Source organism: Cervus canadensis, chromosome 9 (genome assembly GCF_019320065.1).
Source record: "Cervus canadensis isolate Bull #8, Minnesota chromosome 9, ASM1932006v1, whole genome shotgun sequence".
NCBI classification, from domain to species: domain Eukaryota; kingdom Metazoa; phylum Chordata; class Mammalia; order Artiodactyla; family Cervidae; genus Cervus; species Cervus canadensis.
In genome coordinates this window covers 22,841,901-22,854,316 of record NC_057394.1, presented here as the reverse complement: position 1 = coordinate 22,854,316, position 12,416 = coordinate 22,841,901, and the positions used below count along the sequence as shown (strand labels likewise).

The following is a 12,416-nucleotide window of genomic DNA, read 5'->3' as shown; positions in this document are numbered from 1 at the left end:
TGTATAGAAGTTATGACATATGAGATGATGTATGATCATATGCCATGATATGACATCAGTGACATACAATAGGTGAGCTCTTGAAGAGCTATGATGAGCTCACATAAGAGTTACTTATGGGTTAAGGATAATAAGAGATATTCAGAGAACATCACCTTTGAGGGTACAACACCATGATGGGTAGGTCACTAGGATTGTTAATTGGTAAGTGATTTATCCAGTTTTCTATGAGAACAGCCTGCATTGTCTTGGAAACAATAGTTGAGGAGTTTCCTTTATTTATTACCATATCTTGAGTCGTTTATCACCATCATAATCCAGCATCCCACTTCTTCTTCATCAACATCACCATTATTTTTGTTGCTTCTTCCTTTGATGGAGTCCTTACTATGTGCCAGGTATTGTATATGAAACTTAACTGCTTATTGCATTTAATTAATATTGCATTCAATATTCAAACTCAGAAAATTATGAATCATCACTTCATTTTCATCTAAAATAAAGCACAATACACAACCCTGGTAAGGTATCCTTTTTTATTTTTAATGAGTTTTGTTTAACTGAGCTTCCCACTCTAGACATCAGAATTTAAATTACAATTATCATTGAGATCTTCTTACTTGATACAGAAAGCAGTCAATAGTGTTAGTTTTTGAAAGGACACTATAGTAACTTTTGAAAGAACAAAAATAATGATTCAGAATACTAAATCCAATCTATAAAATTACCACAATATAATAGCCTGTGTGTGCATGCATGCTAAGTCACTTCAGTCGTGTCCGACTCTTTGAGATGCTATGGACTATAGCCCACCAGGCTCCCCTGTCCATGGGATTCTCCAGGCAAGAATACTGGAGTGCGTTGCCATGCCCTCCTACTGGAGATCTTATAGCCTGAGTAACATTCTAAGATGTATTAAAAAGCATGAGATAACATGCCACAGCTTCCTGAAGTTTTATTATTAAACTGAAGTCCACAATTTAAAGCACAATTACATTAAAACTGCAAAATTTAACAAAATACAGTGACTTTCTATGTCAAGTTAGCTAAGCTGAAACTACATTCCCCACCTTTGTCCTCCATGTTGGTGAATTTGGAAGGTTACAAGCTAGAATTGGCCACAAATGGAACATGCATATAACTTGAAAGATGGCAGGCAGCCGCACCTGAGCTTATCCTTGACAGGTGAGTGTGAGTTTGGTAGCTATTGTAGCTCACGCACTTTGTCACCAGCCTGCTGATTGATCTTGTTGTTGGAGTAGCAGCCAGGCCTCTGGAATCCTCTAGTTTCTGCCTTCCCCTCTTTCAGCTTCTCTAGCAACTGGACTAAGCGCGAATATAGCATCGTGGTGAAGGGTGCCCACATATTCCTGGGGCTCTAGCATCTAAGAACAGAGACAATGAGAAACAGCTTTGTCAGTCATTTGCTTTTCCCATTTCTCCTCTATGTTTTCCTTCCCAGCTGACCATTCAGACCTAATCCTAGACATAGAAACAACAGCCTTCAATAGCCTGTTTAGCAAATACCCACAACGCCTGAGAGTCTCTCCCTATAATAAATCCCTTATGTTATGTTATTCACTGTGGTTCTGTTTCTGTGCTCCTCTGATAAATGAATGTTCCAAATAAAACAGACTTCCTATAAATTCCAAACTTAGTTTCCTTAGTGGAATCCCTGAGAAGGTCCATTAACTCCCTCCTGCTTTAGGAGTGAGAAATACTGATCAACACACACAAATGCTATTGCCTGACATCCTTTTTAAAGGTTCATAGCATATTTGATGGAATGGGCTCTTGTCTCTTATCCTCTGCTGAAAGAGTTCATGGTGTAGCCTTCTCTGATCTGACGTGGCCACTACCCACCACTCTCAATTCTGCCATGAGCCTCTGCTTGCCTCACTGAGGCCCTCACTCTAGAATTCTGGCACCTCTTTCTTTTAAAATATAATGCAGTTGCAGTGGTTGATGCAATGCGTGCTAAGTCACTTCAGTAGTGTCCAGCTCTTTGCCACCCCCTGGACTGTAACTCACTAGGCTCCTCTGTCTGTAGGATTTCCCAGGCAAGAATACTGGAGTGGGTAGCCATTTCCTTCTCCAGGGAATCTTCCCAACCCAGGGATCAAACCTGCATCCCTTATGTCCTCTGCATTGGCAGGAAGGTTCTTTACCACTAGTGCCACCTGTGAAGCCCAAAGACAAAGGCTTCTGCAAAGACAGATGCAAAAAAAAGTTCATCCTTCTTTAATGCCACAAAACAAAAAAATCTATTTTGAATATAATAAGATTTTACTGGAGACTGAAGCAAGAGGGGATTACAATATAGGGGAAAAAATATGAATTAAATAGTATCACTCTCAAAGTATAGAGAAAAATATTTTAATTGTACCAACCATAAATAAACCTCAAATGATCTGATGTCCATTCTCACATCCTTATGTCAACATTCATCTTTCTTTTGCTCTTTCCTCTCCTCAAAGAGAGCAGTTTTTTCTCATCATCTCACTTTGCAAATCTTTCACCTTTTTATTTTTTTTTTCAGTTTTCAGGAAACATTTATATTTAGTAGTATTAAACTGTTAATTACATTTGCTGCATATATTTCTGCCAGTCTCTTTTCATGAAAATGTCCAAGTTTTTTGTTTTCTTTTTAAAATTTATTTATTTATTTTAATTGGAGGCTAATTACTTTACAATATTGTAGTGGTTTTTGCCATACATTGACCTGAATCAGCCATGGGTGTGCATGTGTTCCCCATCCTGAACCCCCCTCCCACCTCCCTCCCCATCCCATCCCTCAGAGTCATCCCAGTGAACCAGCCCTGAGCACCCTGTCTCATGCATCGAACCTGGACTGGTGATCTGTTTCACATATGGTAATATACATGTTTCAATGCTATTCTCTCAGATCATCCCACCCTTGCCTTCTCCCACAGAGTCTAAAAGTCAGTTCTTTACATCTGTGTCTCTTTTGCTGTCTCACATATAGGGTTATTGTTACCATGTTTCTAAATTCCATATATACGTGTTAATATACTGTATTGGTGTTTTTCTTTCTGACTTACTTCACTCTGTATAATAGGCTCCAGTTTCATCCACCTCATTAGAACTGATTCAAATGCATTCTTTTTAATGGCTGAGTAATATTCCATGGTGTATATGTACCACAGCTTTCTTATCCATTCATCTGCCGATGGACATCTAGTTTGCTTCCATGTCCTGGCTATTATAAACAGTGCTGTGATGAACATTGGGGTGCACATGTCTCTTTCAGATCTGGTTTCCTCGGTGTGTATGCCCAGCAGTGGGATTGCTGGGTCATATGGCAGTTCTATTTCCAGTTTTTTAAGGAATCTCCACACTGTTCTCCATAGTGGCTGTACTAGTTTGCATTCCCACCAACAGTGTAAGAGGATTCCTTTTTCTCTGCAGCCTCTCCAGCATTTATTGTTTATAGATTTTTTGATAGCAGCCATTCTGACCGGCGTGAGATGGTACTTTATTGTGGTTTTGATTTGCATTTCTCTGATAATGAGTGATGTTGAGAATTTTTTCTGTGTTAGCCATTTGTGTGTCTTCTTTGGAGAAATGTCTGTTTAGTTTTTGGCCCATTTTTTGATTGGGTCGCTTATTTTTCTGGAATTGAGCTTCAGGAGTTGCTTGTATATTTTTGAGATTAATTCTTTGTCAGTTGCTTCATTCACTATTATTTTCTTCCATTATGAAGGCTGTCTTTTCACCTTGCTTATGGTTTCCTTCGTTGTGCAAAAGCTTTTAAGTTTAATTAGGTCCCATTTGTTTATTTTTGCTTTTATTTTCATTACTCTGGGAGGTGGGTCATAGAGGATCCTGCTATGATTTATGTCAGAGAGTGTTTTGCCTATGTTTTCCTCTAGGAGTTTTATAGTTTCTGGTCTTACATTTAGATCTTAATCCATTTTGTGTTTATTTTTGTGTATGGTGTTAGAAAGTGTTATAGTTTAAAGAAAAGCCCTTTTCTAAACCACAGGTATTCATTTCATTCTTCCAGGGAAATACAAAGAATACAATAACTCATAGGAATCTATTTTCCAAATTCTGAGTTAATGTGCCTAAAACAGTGTTCCATGTTTTCAGCAGAAATATCTGCGTGCTGCCTGGTACAAAAGATTGGAGGGGCCTAGATAGGTCCCCACAAGGCTAGTTGTCTAACATGAATAGAATAAAAGCTTTCTAGCTGTTCCTGTGGTCTTCCTTTATCCTACAGACAAGTTTTAGATGGAGAAAAATGTATACATATATATATATATATATACATGCACAGATTTAAAGTGTATATACACATTGTGGAAGGCAAAAAGGAAAATCTCTTAGATTTATCACTATTATCATTGCAATCTCAGGGGATATGTTTTATTTTTGCTTTCGAGCATGTTTGTATAAATTTGTATAAATTTTCAATCCCAACTTCTCCCTCTAGAGTCTGGGTTTTGCATTATGCACATGCCTTACATTTTTGTAAATCACTTTTCCATTCCATATTAACCTTCTATCAAGCCATTTACAAATAATTTAAGTGAAGTAGTAGTATCTTGATCTGGGATTACTAACAATTCATATATTATTATCAGTTCAATTTTAAAATGTGCTTTTTGCCTTCCAGTAGCTAAGTCGTGTCTGACTCTGCGACCCATGGACTGTAGCACTCCAAGCTCCTCTGTCCATGGGACTACCCAAGCAAGAATACTAGAATGGGCTTCCATTTCCTTCTCCAGGGGATCTTCCTGACTCATGGATTGAACATGCATTTCCTGCATTGGCAGGCACGTTCTTTACCACTGAACCATCAGGGAATCCCATGCAAGTGCTCACTGCTAGGCACTCACTCCCCAGGAATTTGATGACCAACATCCTTCTCTCTGACCTGGGTATTTTGTGATCTCTCTCTTCCATGACATGCCCACCTTTTTGCAGTAACAGCTAAAGATAACTCCAGTTATAAATCATGTTGATATTTGAACATTGGTGTCTTCTAGGTAATGCTCAGTCAACATATCTCTTGAAGGCTGAGATCTGTGAGATTTCTTTAGTTTTTAATTCAATCTGTATTGAAGGGTAGTGCAAATGCTTTTATTGTCTGAAATTTGGAAGCCAAAGACGAATTGCCCATGGCTGCTGATTCATGGCCTGTGTAGATCGTGTTTGATCCATGGTGGAAGGTTCTCTTATGAATATTTCCAATGTAATTATGTTAAAACTCCTATTTTACATCTTCTTGCCATTATTTTTGCTCTTTTGTGTATGTGTGTGTGTTAGCTGCTCAGTCCTGTCCGATTCTGTGTGACCCCATAGACTGTAGCCCACCAGGCTCGTCTGTCCATGGAATTCTCCGGGCAAGAGTCCTGGAGTGGATTACCATTCCCTTCTCCATTTGTTTATATACTTTTATAAATTCATATGAAACCTCTATATATATTCAAAACCTCCTGCATAACTTTTTGTGCTACAGACTGTCACAACAAACCAGGTGTTTAAATAACAGAGGTTATTTAAACAGAGCTTTAGAGCATGTGCACACATATATATTCATGGTGCATTATTTACACTACCATCCCATTTGGGGGGCTGAGAGAACCAAAAAGGTGTAAAATAGATGAAAATGCCTGTATAATCATTCAAAGTGACAAAAAAGTGTATATATATTTTTTTCTGAATCCTTGTTCTGTTTTCTCTCTCCCTTTTATTTCTGACTCTCACCCTTAGTTCAGTCATCCACAATTGACTTGATAGTGTACAAGTTCAGATAAACCTTATTGTTAGCATTATCAGCATACCAAGGAAAATAAAGGGACTTTTGCAAAAAAAAAAAAAAATAGCAACAACAATGAAAATTCTGTCCTTACAAGGTATAATGGGGGCTTGATAGTATAAGACACCTGGGATTATAGTTAAAATTTTTGATATATCAAAGACTTGCTTTCTAAACATTCAACCTTTTTGAAAAAAAAATGTAGAAGCACAAGGAATAACAGAATCTTTTCATAAGCACCAAAATAAATTTTCACATTTTACCTTTAAAGACACACACATTTAAGTACTTCAAACACCACCTCTAGTCTTCCTCTTCTGGGCAACAATTATGTTGGTTGCCAGCAACGTGCCCATCCACCTTCCTTATTAACAGAAGCTCAATTTTGTGTAGGCAGCAATAAGACCCAGTCCCAGGGAATAAGGACCAATTGGCCTAATAAATCGACATCATTCTTCACTTTTACCTAGTGGTCCAGGGGTGGCCATAAGATGTTCATTCATCTCATTCATTCAGCAAACATTTATTAAGTACTTACTTTGTAACGTACAGGCAGTGGGCAACACCATCAAAATCCTAGTCTTCGGGTAGATCACATTCTAATGAGAGGAGAAAGGCAATAAAGAAGTAAATTACATAGTGCATCGGGTGATAATAAATGCTATGAAAAAAATTCATGACAGAGGAAGAGGGTACCAAGTAAGTGGGAAAGGAGTCAGAGCCAAAGCTGAAGTATGTGATGCAGCAGCCATGAGGAGAGCTGAGAAAAAGGATTTCAGAAGAAACAGCCAGTGTAAAAGCCCAGAAGCAAGAACATGCCTGGTGTGTGTTAGGAATTAGGAGTGTGGGAAAACCACAATGGTAAGAGGGTGAGTAACTGAAAATAAGGATGAAGAATTGATAGGTGCTATATTGCATAGAGAGTTGGGCTATATTCTGAATGGGATGGAAATTCATTGGAAGATTTTGATAGAGAAGTAATATGGTTTGATTTGACTTTTTAAGGTTCACTTTGTTTGTAGGGGACTTCCCTGGTGGCTCAGGTGGTAAAGAATCTGCCCTCAATGCAGGAGACCCGGGTTCAATTTCTGGGTCAGAAAGATCCCCTGGAGAAGGGCATGGCAACCCACTCCAGTATTCTTGTCTGGAGAATCCCATAGAATCCCAGAGGAGCCTGGCTGGCTATAGTCCATAGCATTGCAAAGAGTCAGACACGACAAGCAATTTAGCATGATTTGTTTGTGGAGATGGGAATAGACTTAGGAGGCAAAGTAAAGACAGGTGAAAGAATATAATTAATGAGGAACGTCCAATTATCTGTTTTTAAGAGGAAAGTAATTTGGATCATGTAGTAGTAGAGGGGTAAGAAATATTCATAAACCTACAGCCAACACTACGTGTATAGAGATTGGACTAAGTCATGAAAAAAAGTTAAAAAAATTATTCTAAAGTCTTCAGTTTGATCAATTAGAACTAATTTGTTGACTTTCACTCAGATGGTGAAGTTTGGAAGGATAGTAAAAACAGGTTTCAGTTGGGTTGTATTTAATTGAGATACTAGAAATGCCCACTAGACATCAGTAAAGACATGATTGCAGAGGGCATCACAAACAAGTCTGAATTTCAGACAAAAGCTTATGGCAACATATAAATTTGAGAGCATTAGTGTATGGATGTTATAAGAAATAATAAGACTGAATGGGCTCACCAAAGTGATGAGTGTTAATACTGTCTACAAGTAGTATAAGAACTGAGCTTTGAAGCACTCCAAAATTAACATACCAGAAGGAAAAGGAGAAGCCAGAAAAAGAAATCAAGAAGCAAGTAATAAAGGTAACTATGATGTCCACAAAGAAAAAATTATTTTAAAAACATAATGGAATATTACTCAGCCATTAAAAAGAATTCATTTGAACCAGTCCTAATGAGATGGATGAAGCTGGAGCCCATTATACAGAGTGAAGTAAGCCAGAAAGATAAAGAACATTACAGCATACTAACACATATATATGGAATTTAGAAAGGTGATAACGATAACCCTATATGCAAAACAGAAAAAGAGACACAGAAATACAGAACAGACTTTTGAACTCTGTGGGAGAATGTGAGGGTGGGATATTTCAAAAGAACAGCATGTATACTATCTATGGTGAAACAGATCACCAGCCCAGGTGGGATGCATGAGACAAGTGCTCCGGCCTGGTGCACTGGGAAGAGCCAGAGGAATCGGGTGGAGAGGGAGGTGGGAGGGGGGATCGGGATGGGGAATACATGTAAATCCATGGCTGATTCATATCAATGTATGACAAAACCCACTGGAAAAAAAAATAATAATAAAAAAAAATAAAATAAAATAAAAATAAAAACATAATGACCAACTCTATCAAGTGCTATTGAAAGTTGACACGAGACCTAATAATTGTTTGATAATGTATCAAACCAACACAAGTACACTTTAAATTTACATATTACATGTCAATTATACCTTAAAAATATAAAATTTTAAAAATTAAAAATAAATTTAAAAAAATTTTCAGACATATATCAGTGTGTAGAGATGGGGAAAAGGAACCAAGGAGAAATTAAGTGTGTGGGCTAAGCAATGTGTAAACAGATGGCTTTATATAATCCTCATAGCAACATTCATACTAAATATTTGAAACAATTTAGTAAAATTAACCCACTGCTATGAAAATTGTAGGCATTTTAAAAGTAGCCATTAAGAAATGAACTGAAAAATAGGAATTTGTGTAGTGATGCAGGTAAAAGGATTAAAAACAGGATGCTGGAATAACCTGGAAAAGTTTGGAGTAGGGAGAGCAGATAAGTCATCCTGCTAAACAAGACTTTGTCCCTTCTGTGTCTCAGTGACAAGGCATTCCCTTCCCACAGGCAATTTGTTTTCATTTGTTAAACTGTATGTAAATACAGAATAAGTTCTAAAGGAAGTTTATTAACTCTTACATAAGAGGGGTAACATTTGCCATATCTCTTTTTCAAAACAGATATTCCACAAAAACGAAAATATGGTTAGATAAACATGTTTTGTATTTGTAATATTTTATTCTAGCCTAATACTATGTCAAAGTGTGGATTCTTTGTATAACACAATGCTCTAGTGGCCTTCACATATGTTTTTTAAAAAATTTTCATTTTTTATTGGAGCATGGTTTGTTAAGAGTGTTGTGTTAGTTTCAGGTGTATAGCAAAGTGATTCAGTTATACATATACATGTATTTATTCTTTTTCAAATTCTTTTCCCATGTAATTTATTACAGAATATTGAGCAGTGTTAATTAGTGTGGTTTTGAAGGTGGTATTCATCTTTAGAAAGAAGGTCAAAATATAAACACAAGTCATCCCTGTTTATTGCACTTGAGCAACTGAATTAACGTGCTGCAGGTGTTATAACCTAAATCATAACCCAACTGAACTGATTACAAAGAGGCAGTGATAAACAGGCTGTTTTAATAAGCATTTACTTATGACTGTGTTATCAGAGTTTCTTCCATTAAAATAAAATAATTAGAATGCTGAATCAGATGAAGATGACAAGGCCTCCAAGCAGCATCTTTAGAAGAGAACACGAGAGTGCTTGGAGGAAAGTGAGGCGTGTTCTTTAATGAACTCAAGTTCCCCTTCAAAGTATTCTGCTGCTCAGAGAAAAACTGTGATTTAATAAAAACTCTGCACTATAAACATCAGTCACCATCTCATTCCTTATACACAAAAAGGCAATGAACAGGAGCTATTATTTCTGCTTTGGCATTTAGCACTTTCTGTCTTTGAGGCTGGAAAGTAGAGAGGGTCATTTTGTTACAAGCACTGAAGTGAAAACTGTTATTTGATTACTGTGTGTTAATGAGTCTTATTAGAGACTGAGCCAAAGGCTGCAAGGGAAATCCATAAAACCACCCCAAGTTCTCAGATATTTGAGGTCACCAGGACGCTGAGCCTCAGAGCCGTCCCCTGGTTCTGCACATGCCTATTTCCCTGTCACGCCCAGCGCCAGTGACAGACGCTATGGAGATACACAGATGGCGCTTCGGGTTCACCATGATCTCCAGTTCTCCTTCATCTGTTTCCCTCTTCCGACCCATGATCCAGAACTCAGGTCAACATGCTTTCTATCTCCTGGGTGTTTTTGCAATTAGGATAAAGGTTTTAATATCTGATCAGCATTCAGTTAGAAAATAATTATTTTTACTACTTTCAAACAAGTGGAAAAAGTTATCCAGATTTTTTTTTTATTTGATACCATAAAAGTTTATTGTTTATTTTTTAACTTGGGAATCACCCATTTTGATTGTATAACTCACTATCTTGGTCCCTTGGAGCAAGAAAACTAGATTTATCCTGATATAGATGTCAAATAAGGCTTAAAGGTATCTTGTTTTTAGGTTGTATATACCAAGTTAAGTTGGTCAGCTAGAATTAGGACTATAAAACCATGTAACAAATCATAAAATAGTTTTCACTTAGGTTTCATGCCACTTTGATGCATGTGGTGCCATTCTACCTTGGGTTGTGGTTTCCTAGAAGGTGAAGAATGTAAGATTGAGTATATATATATATATATTTTTCATGCATCCAACCTGGGCTGGTGATCTATTTCACCCTAGATAATATACATGTTTCCATGCTGATCTCTCGAAACATCCTATCCTCGCCTTCTCCTACAGAGTCCAAAAGTCTGAGTTATCCAGATTTTTAAGTATGTATACAGTTTAACATTTGAGGCACTACATGTTTGTAATAAAACTGAATCAAAACTAAAAGACAGACATTTCAGTCATATAATATATATATATTGATATATTCAAAAAATGGGCTTCTCTGGTGGCTCAGTCGGTAAAGAATCTGCCTGCCATGCAGGAGACTGTGGTTCAGTCCCTGGGTTAAGAAGATCCCCTGGAGAAGGAAATGGCAATCCATTCCAGTATTCTAATCTAGGAAACCCCATGGACAGAGGAGACTGGCGGGCTATAGTCCATGCGGTTGCAAGAGTCGGACATAACTTAGCAACTAAACCACCACCACCACATTCAAAAGATACCAGTCTAAACCCTTCCTGCACTTTGCTTAAATATAGTAATGTATTCATGTTTCAAATATTTCATATGTAATTATGGCCACAGGAGTCACAAATCTTAAAATTTCTTATCTCATGACTCATTTCATTTAGAGTCAATGTATCCTCTAAATTAAATTTCCTTTCTGATAGTACAGCTAACCAACAGTACAGCTGTGGACTTACTTTATTTCATCATTTTCATGTCAGGATTAAAATAAAATATTTTTAAATTCAGACCTTATTTTATCTGTAAATTTTCAGCTTGTACCACGTGACCAACTGCTCAGGTGATGCCATTAAACATGTCTGAATTTCAACCTGACCTTTCGATTCTGCATACTTAAAAGTGAACCATAGAACTGAAACTGATTTAATATTGAACTTTCATAATGAATAAGACTAGGTTTTAATAACAAATTGGAGACTTTTCCAACAACTGATATAACTGAAAAGTTGCAGAATTTCACTAAGTTGATGCAAAGAAATTGACTCATCAGTGGAAAGGAGGGCTTCAACAAGACAAGTGGGGAACTGTTACATCTTGATATCCCAGTGATATATCTGGCTATAATTATATAAGCTGTAAAGATACAATGAGACGTTATAGCCTTTTGGAATCTTGGTTTAAATTATATTAAGCAAATTAAGAGAGCAAGGCAAGGCCCCAAATCATTAGACAGAAATACAAGAAACAAAATATCCATTTGTGTCACATTTCTAGTGATTACCCTATTTTTGTGTGCATATGTGTATGACGAATATGGTATAGATTTCTGTCACTATATCTGTAAAGGTGAATAAGATTTCTTTGCTATACAGCAAAAAGCATATTTCTCTGTCATGTTGAGTCTTAGAACAGCACTGTCTTTGGAGACTTGCTGTCTGAAATTCTCTCTCGCATGACCATTCAGGCTTAACCATAATCCAGCTAAAGCTGAGTCATTGATTGACACTAGGCCTTGAGGCGGACAGATGAATTTCTCTGGTTTAAAGTTTAATGGAACAGATCTTTTGATCTCTGATTCGGTATGGAATCTGAAGTTCATTTTTTCACCCAGGTTTCTTTGTGCTAGTACATTGCCTCATACAGATCTCATTCTCATGATTAGAATGTAATGTCATGAGGTCAGCACTGCTAAACCAATACAGAGATTCCTATCATGTTTCATAGCAGGTTAACTTGATCACTATTACTTCCAAGGGGGTTTAGTGTATCTAATTCAAATATGGTATAGATTCTTTTATGATCTAACATTGAGCATGATGTCATCCATGAACATAAACTGGGTAAGAATCTTATAATTGAGCATTCGCTCTTATGTCTGAAATGACCACAAAATTATCTTAAAATTATCTTATTTTAATTAAAAAGAAGACTGGACTTACTTTCTTATAGTTCAACCTTTTTCTCCCTACATCAGCTTCTATAGAAGTCAAGCAATATCTGAATCAGTGGAGGAAGAGAAAATACACCTAGTCACATTCTCCACAGCAGAGCTCATTGTGTATTTCTAGTCTAGTCCATAAGACCCATAAAACCTAGTTGACGTTTCTCTT

The 12,416-nt window shown here is 37.0% G+C and overlaps 1 long non-coding RNA gene across 1 annotated transcript in view; it reads right to left on the bottom strand.

Moving 5' to 3' along the window:
• Positions 1-857: 857 nt before the first annotated feature.
• Positions 858-12,416, bottom strand: part of LOC122447518 — a 32,640-nt gene continuing 21,081 nt past the window's right edge. Inside the window, exons 2-3 of the long non-coding RNA XR_006271265.1 lie at positions 6,324-6,384; positions 858-1,385 (exon numbers count right to left, since the gene is read on the bottom strand). This is a non-coding gene — a long non-coding RNA (uncharacterized LOC122447518). The remainder of the gene's footprint in view (positions 1,386-6,323; positions 6,385-12,416) is intronic.